This window comes from Prosopis cineraria, unplaced genomic scaffold, assembly GCF_029017545.1.
Source record: "Prosopis cineraria cultivar Desert tree isolate PC_DT_omini unplaced genomic scaffold, ASM2901754v1 PC1, whole genome shotgun sequence".
In the NCBI taxonomy this organism is placed as follows: Eukaryota; Viridiplantae; Streptophyta; class Magnoliopsida; order Fabales; family Fabaceae; genus Prosopis; species Prosopis cineraria.
The window spans coordinates 25,755,166-25,762,914 of NW_026555332.1; the positions used below are offsets into that span (position 1 = coordinate 25,755,166).

At 37.2% G+C, this 7,749-nt stretch overlaps 1 long non-coding RNA gene across 1 annotated transcript; it reads right to left on the reverse strand.

Annotated features, from left to right (window-relative positions):
- Positions 1-5,815: 5,815 nt before the first annotated feature.
- LOC129305673 (uncharacterized) lies at positions 5,816-6,986 on the reverse strand. The gene is made up of 2 exons (XR_008591994.1): positions 6,748-6,986; positions 5,816-6,197 (listed from the first exon to the last, which is right to left on the reverse strand). It is a non-coding gene; the product is annotated as an uncharacterized LOC129305673 (long non-coding RNA).
- Positions 6,987-7,749: the final 763 nt, after the last annotated feature.

Here is a 7,749-nt window from a genome sequence, read left to right on the forward strand (position 1 = left end):
TTTTTTTATCCTCAATTCACTTCGAGTATCACAATTTCATCCTTCTATATTCTAAAAATTCATCCAAAAATAAATTAAAAATTTTAAAATTATCCTGAAGCCTCAAATTACCTTTCTATAACCTCAAAAATACCTATTCATACTTAAATAAATATTTAATAATCATAGCTTTATCCCTACGTCTCAGATTCCACATAAATTCAACCATATAGATCTAGATTTTAACTCAAAAATTCTTAAACATGAGTTTCAACCTTAAGAAAATATTCTATAATATTTTTTTATATCCCTAAGAATTTTAACCTATATTTTTAATCCATCATATCATTAGATTAACTATCCTATAGAAAAATTCTAATCAAAATATTTACTCTATCCTACAAAATAATCATATCACTAGAAAGCTAATATTATTTAGAAAATAACTACAAAATTAATTTTGTAATTAAATAAATTTTTAAATGCTAATCTAAACAGGAAAGTTAGAACATACCTGAAGAAAAAGAAAATAATCCCCCCTTGCGAGAAAACGCCGAGCAACGTGAGAGGAAGAGAGAAAAATAATATAAAAATGGGATTGGGCTAAAAGTTGCAATTTTCTCTAAATTGCATCTTAGCCTCTCATGCTTCCTAATGCACACACCCCCTCCTTTTTATACATGAAGGCACCTCTTCTCTTCCCTCATCTAACCAATGTGGGACTTAGAAACAACAACCTTCCACCCCCCTTTTTTTTTTGTTCCTTCTACCTTCTCTTTTTTTTTAACACATACATAAAAAAAATTATTTATGTATTATATCTTAACTAAATATTGCTTATGTGGTTTTAAATTTAAATTTTTAAATTCATAATTAAATACCTAACCATAATATTATTTCTAAATAACCTCAAATAATACAAATTCCTATTATTATCATTTTTTTTCTCAAAACCTAAATTCCACAATTTCTTTATTATATAAAAAAAAATCAGGATGTTACAATTCTCCCCTCCTTTTAGAAATTTTGTCCTCAAAATTTAATAGATAAGCATAGAAACTATGTACCTAAGCAAATAAATGTGGATAATCTCGCCTCATACTCTCCTCGGTTTCCCAAGTAGCATCACCTAGGGCTCCACCCTTCCAAATCACCTTCACGAGTTGGATGGTCTTATTGCGCAGTTGTTTGTCCTTAAAGTCCTCAATTCGCTCCGGTTCGGATCTAAAGGTCAAATTCTCCCTCAATTCTACTTCTTCAGGTTCAATAACATGGGAGGGATCCGGGTTGTACTTCTTCAACTGTGATACGTGAAATACATTATGGATACCTGCAATCTGTGGAGGTAATGCAACTCTATATGCAGCAGATCCAATTCGCTCTAAGATCTCATATGGGCCCATAAATCTAGGTGTCAACTTTTTTGCCTTAATGGATCTACCAATGCCTGTCACTGGAGAAACCTTCAAAAATACATGATCTCCTACTTCAAACTCTAACGGCCGTCTCCTCTTATCAGCATAGCTCTTCTGTCGGCTCTGAGCGGTTAGCAATTTTTGCTTAATCATTGCAATCTTCTGGGTGGTCTGCTCTACAATTTCTGGACCAATGATACTCCTCTCACTTAATTCTGTCTAACACAAAGGCGATCTACACTTCCTTCCATACAAGGCCTCATAAGGCGCCATCCCAATACTAGAATGATAGCTGTTATTATAAGCAAATTCAGCTAATGGCAAATGATTATCCCAACTACCTGGTAGTTCAATGGCACAAGCTCTCAACATGTCCTCCAAAGTCTGGATCGTCCTCTCTGTTTGTCCATCTGTTTGGGGGTGGTATGCAGTGCTAAAACTCAGTCTGGTACCCATAGCCTTCTGTAGCGCACCCCAAAAGTTTGAAGTGAACTTGGGTCACGATCTGACACAATTCTAGAGGGTATACCATGAAGTCTAACTATCTCCTTAATGTATATCTCAGCAAATTTCTCTAATGTAGAGGTAAACTTGATCGCCAAAAAGTGAGCTGATTTGGTGAGTCGGTCTACTATCACCCAAATAGCATCCTTACTCGAGGGTGTTCTTGGCAGTCCAGTGATGAAATCTATGGAAATATCATCCCATTTCTACTTTGGAATATCTAACGGTTGCAGTGTTCCAGCTGGCTTCTGATGTTCTATCTTTATCTTTGACACGTTAAACATCTAAAAACAAATTCAGTTACATCTTTCTTCATTCCTGGCCACCACCAATCTCGCTTCAAATCATGGTACATTTTAGTTATATCGGGATGAATTGTATATTTGCTCCTATGAGCTTCTTCTAAAAGGATATTCCTCAATCTTGGATCATTAGGTACACAAACTCTACCTTTATACTTCATCACTGTGTCCTCAGAGATGGTAAAATTTGGGGCCTTACCTACCACTATCTCCTTCCTTATATTCCTTAAGTAGTCATCACTCTGCTGTGAGACTCTGAGATCTTCCCAGAATTTGCTCTCAAAGTCTGCTACCTGGAGTGCGGCCATTTGATGTTCAATCACATCTACTGGAACATCATGAAAACTGTTCCACAAATGATATTCATGAACCATCAAATGTGCAGCATGAATAGTCTTTCTACTTAAGGCGTCAGCTACCACGTTAGCCTTACCCGGATGGTAATGTAATTCAAAGTCATAATCCTTCAGAAATTCCATCCATCGTTGCTGCCTCATATTAAGCTCTTTTTGATCAAATAAATACTTCAGGCTCTTATGGTCACTGAAGATTTGAAACTTAGATCCATACAAGTAGTGTCTCCATATCTTCAGAGCAAACACAACTGCAGCTAACTCCAAATCATGAGTAGGGTAATTTTCCTCGTGTGGTCTCAACTGTCTAGAGGAATAGGCAACCACTCGGTCATTTTGCATCAAAACACATCCTAAACCCTTTAAAGAAGCATCAGTGTACAGAGTGTACGGCACCACAGGGTTAGGAATAGTCAATACTGGAGTAGTGGTTAACCTCTTTTTCAATTCTTGGAAAGCAGCTTCACATTTGTCAGTCCAAATAAATGGGGCATCCTTCTTAGTCAGCTTAGTTAAGGGCATCGCAATTTGCGAAAATCCCTTAATAAAGCGACGATAATAACCTGCTAAACCTAAAAAGCTTCATATCTCTGTAACAGATTTTGGCTGTTCCCACTTCATCACTGCATCAATCTTGCTAGGATCCACCGCAACTCCATCTCTGGACACAACATGGCCCAAAAACTTTACTTCTTGGAGCCAAAATTCACACTTGTTTAATTTGGCATAAAGCTTATGTTCCCTCAAAACTTGCAAGACGATTCTTAAATGTTCACCATGAGCCTCCTCATCCTTTGAATAAATAAGAATGTCATCAATAAACACTACTACTAACTTATCTAAATAGGGTCGAAAGATCTATTCATGTAATCCATGAATACCGCAGGAGCATTCGTAAGTCCAAACGGCATCACCATGAATTCATAATGCCTATATCTCGTCCGAAATGCTGTCTTAGGTATATCCTCTGCTCTCACTCTCAATTGGTGGTACCCTGACCTTAAGTCAATCTTTGAGAAAACTGCAGATCCCACAAGCTGATCCAGCAAATCATCGATTCTCGGAAGTGGATATTTGTTCTTGATGGTTACTTTGTTCAATTGTCTATAATCAATGCACAATCGGAGGCTTCCGTCCTTCTTCTTTACAAAAAGGACTGGAGATCCCCAAGGTGAAACACTCGGTCTGATGAAACCCTTCTCAAGTAGCTCTTCAATTTGCTTTTTCAGTTCCGCTAACTCTGAAGGGGACATCCGATAAGGAGCCTTAGAAATTGGCCCTGTACCGGGTACCAATTTAATTGAGAACTCTACCTCGCGCTTTGGGGGTAAACCGAAGACTTCGTCTGGAAATACATCCTCAAATTCTTTGACAATTGGGATATTCTTCACGCCTTCATCAATCTCAGCTTGGATAGAGAAGAAAACCATGTAGGCCTGGCAACCTTTCTTCATACATCTATCAACTTGCACCGTCGACAAGAAAACATGATCTTGAGTCTCGACTGGGGTCACCGACAAAGAAGATAAAGACACACTCCTCTCTCTACAATCTAGGATAGCACCATTTGCAGCCATCCAATTCATTCCCACAATTACATCCATACCTCTCAATGGTAGGATAATTAAGTCCATAGTTGTTTTCCTATTTTTAAACTCGACTACTAGGTTAAGGCATGCCTTAGCAGTCCTTACAGATTCTCCCGCGGGAGTAGACACATTCATATCAAAAGGTAAAATACACACAGGCAAATCAAGGTTCTTTACACAAGTTTCAGAAATAAAAGAGTGTGTAGCACCCGAATCAAATAGTGCAACAATATTATGATGAAGGATTTTGATGTTACCTCTAATGGCATCTGGGGAGTTCATGGTGTCCTGAGTAAGAGCAAACACACGGCCAGAGACAGTAGGATGTTGGGAAGGGTTCTTCATATTTGAGCCCTGGTTGTCCCCACAAAACTTTGCAATGTGACCGAGTTTCCCACAAATGTAACAGACCCAACACTGTCCGAAATGATGATGCCCGCATTTAGTGCACTGCTGAGAGCTCGCTGTACTCAGGGTAGGGGTAGATATTGTTGGGCTTCTCTGTGACCCGTGATAACTACTATGATAGCTCCTCTGTCCTTGGCCCCTTTGAAATGGACCCTTCTGCCTTCCTTGGTTCCATGAGCTACTCGAACCCTGATGGTTTTTCTTCATAATGCCTCCGGTGGGTCGAGAGTAGGTTAGGGGTCTACTATATGAATAACCCCTCTTCTCTCTCTCGACCTCCTTCTTACTGCGAGCTACTACTTGTAGTTTTATGCACATTTCATCATAATCTCGGATATTTAGATGAGCCAATTGTTCCCTCAATTCTGGTCTAGCCTTCTCCAATAAGCGCTTAGCCTTCCATTCAGAATCATCCCTATACTGCAGGTACGTGGAGTATCTAGATAACTTCTGAAACTTAGCAATGAATGTGTCCTCATCGAGGTTCCCTTGCTTAAAGGCATGGAATTCCGCTTCCTTCTCAGACCTTAACTCTGATGGAAAGTAATGCCTGAATAATTTTTCCTTGAATTCCTCCCAGGTGAGTGTAGAATCATCCCTGGGTCTTGCTGTCTCCCACCAATCTCTTGCTCCTTTCACTAGGAGCACTAATGCTACTTGTACTTTTTGATTGCTGGTGCATGTGACTACTCGAAAGATGGATTCGAGTCTCTTCACCCATTCCTCTACCACGGATGGTTTAAGGTTACCATCAAACGTAGGAGGGTTAAACTTCCTAACAGTTTCCCACACATCAGTAATGGTCGGTGGGGCTCTCTGTTCCTCCTGCCTAATTTCCTCCCTTCTAGACTCATGATCTCTTAGAGTGGCAGGATGTGAGGAACTGCCTTCCCCTACATGACTCTCAACATGAGCCCTATCTCCATTTTCAGTTACCTTTTGCCTCTTTAGCTCCGTCAACTCTTGTTCGTATCCTTAACCTTGTCTGTTAATGTTTTTACAAGCATTCTCAATTTCGCCAAGTCAGGCTCCTCATTTGGCAGTGGCGGTGGTAGGTGCTCATGTTGGAATCCTGAGTTACCACGAGTAACAGGCATTTTCTCTCCCCTCCTAAAGGATACAAGATATAAATAATAAAATTAGCCTAGCTATATCATGGCCATACAATGAGAAGCACCATAACAATGTATATTGCCAACTGACTATATGCTCTGATACCAATATGTAACACCCTATAAATTTACAAACTGATTTTTCGCAAATCATTAATTCAATAAATCATTTTTTTTCATTGAACCCTCATCATACCCTTATCATGGTAGAAAAATTTCTACCATGGTACATCCAAGACAATATACCACAAGTCTTAAAATATCTCAAAAAAAAACAATTAGAACCATGAGGGACAGACAGGATCCTCATGGCATGATATTTAAATCAGGTCATGAATCAAGAGGGACAGACATAATCCTCTTGGTCATATAAATACTTTTAATAAAAAGGATTAGAGTTTACATGCTTCACAAAGAAGATATGTCCTAAGTTGGCACAAGATACATTGTATAATCCAAAATAAGAGGCAACGTAAAAGATGGTGTCTCATACACCATAGTTACACCTCTGGTGCTTTCTCGGCCGGACTCGCTCCTGTAAAAATATTAACCACGGGGAATGAGACTTAAAAGTCCCAGTAACCAAAAATTAATATGTAATGATGCATGCGGATGTAACTAATCATGCGATTGCTAAGTGGGCACACAAAACATTTAACCGAACAATACTTTCAAACAAACCGAACAAGTATTTAATTTGCATGACTGCACCTTATATCCTCCTTTCGCCATGCTCGGACGCCAAATCACCCGGCCAAAGGTGAGTTGGACCAAGCGACACGCCACTCATTGGGTCCAATGAGGGCTTACCACGTGGTAATAATTAACCGAACAGAAATTCCCATTAACACCATACATTAAAATACCCTGACAAGTCATGCATCATTCAAATATCCAAACAGAAATATATCCGAACAATAATATCTCATCATGATAAATAAAAATAAATTTTTAACCCACTTGGCAATGATTTCACGGAAGTATATAACAGTATTTATTTTCAATAATTCATAATTTTTCCAAACAACAAAACAACACATAACCATTCACAAACACACCCATCACAACACATTAATAATGGTTACCTTGTGTCTTGAATAACAAGTTCCCCTTCACAACTCCTTTTTCACCACTATCTTTGTCAATATAATCTACATAATTATTTCACAATACTATATATTAATTTTACATTAAAATAAATAACTCTAATTTAAAGAGTTAGAAAGTCTTAGATCTATAGTCCATATTAACACTAATTTAAGATTTATGCCTCATTTAACTTCCCAAATTCTTTTCTAAAATTCTCGTACCCTAATGAACTATTTTTTTTATCCTCAATTCACTTCTAGTATCACAATTTCATCCTTCTATATTCTAAAAATTCATCCAAAAATAAATTAAAAATTTTAAAATTATCCTGAAGCCTCAAATCACCTTTCTATAACCTCAAAAATACCTATTCATACTTAAATAAATATTTAATAATCATAGCTTTATCCCTACGTCTCAGATTCCACATAAATTCAACCATATAGATCTAGATTTTAACTCAAAAATTCTTAAACATGAGTTTCAACCTTAAGAAAATATTCTATAATATTTTTTATATCCCTAAGAATTTTAACCTATATTTTTAATCCATCATATCATCAGATTAACTATCCTATAGAAAAATTCTAATCAAAATATTTACTCTATCCTACAAAATAATCATATCACTAGAAAGCTAATATTATTTAGAAAATAACTACAAAATTAATTTTGTAATTAAATAAATTTTTAAATGCTAATCTAAACAGGAAAGTTAGAACATACCTGAAGAAAAAGAAAATAATCCCCCCTTGCGAGAAAACGCCGAGCAATGTGAGAGGAAGAGAGAAAAATAATATAAAAATGGGATTGTGAGTCCCAAAATTATATTAAAAAAAAACTATGGGTTTGAATTTAATTATTCAAACCTTTTGGCCAAAAGTTGCAATTTTCTCTAAATTGCATCTTAGCCTCTCATGCTTCCTAATGCACACACCCCCTCCTTTTTATATATGAAGGCACCTCTTCTCTTCCCTCATCTAACCAATGTGGGACTT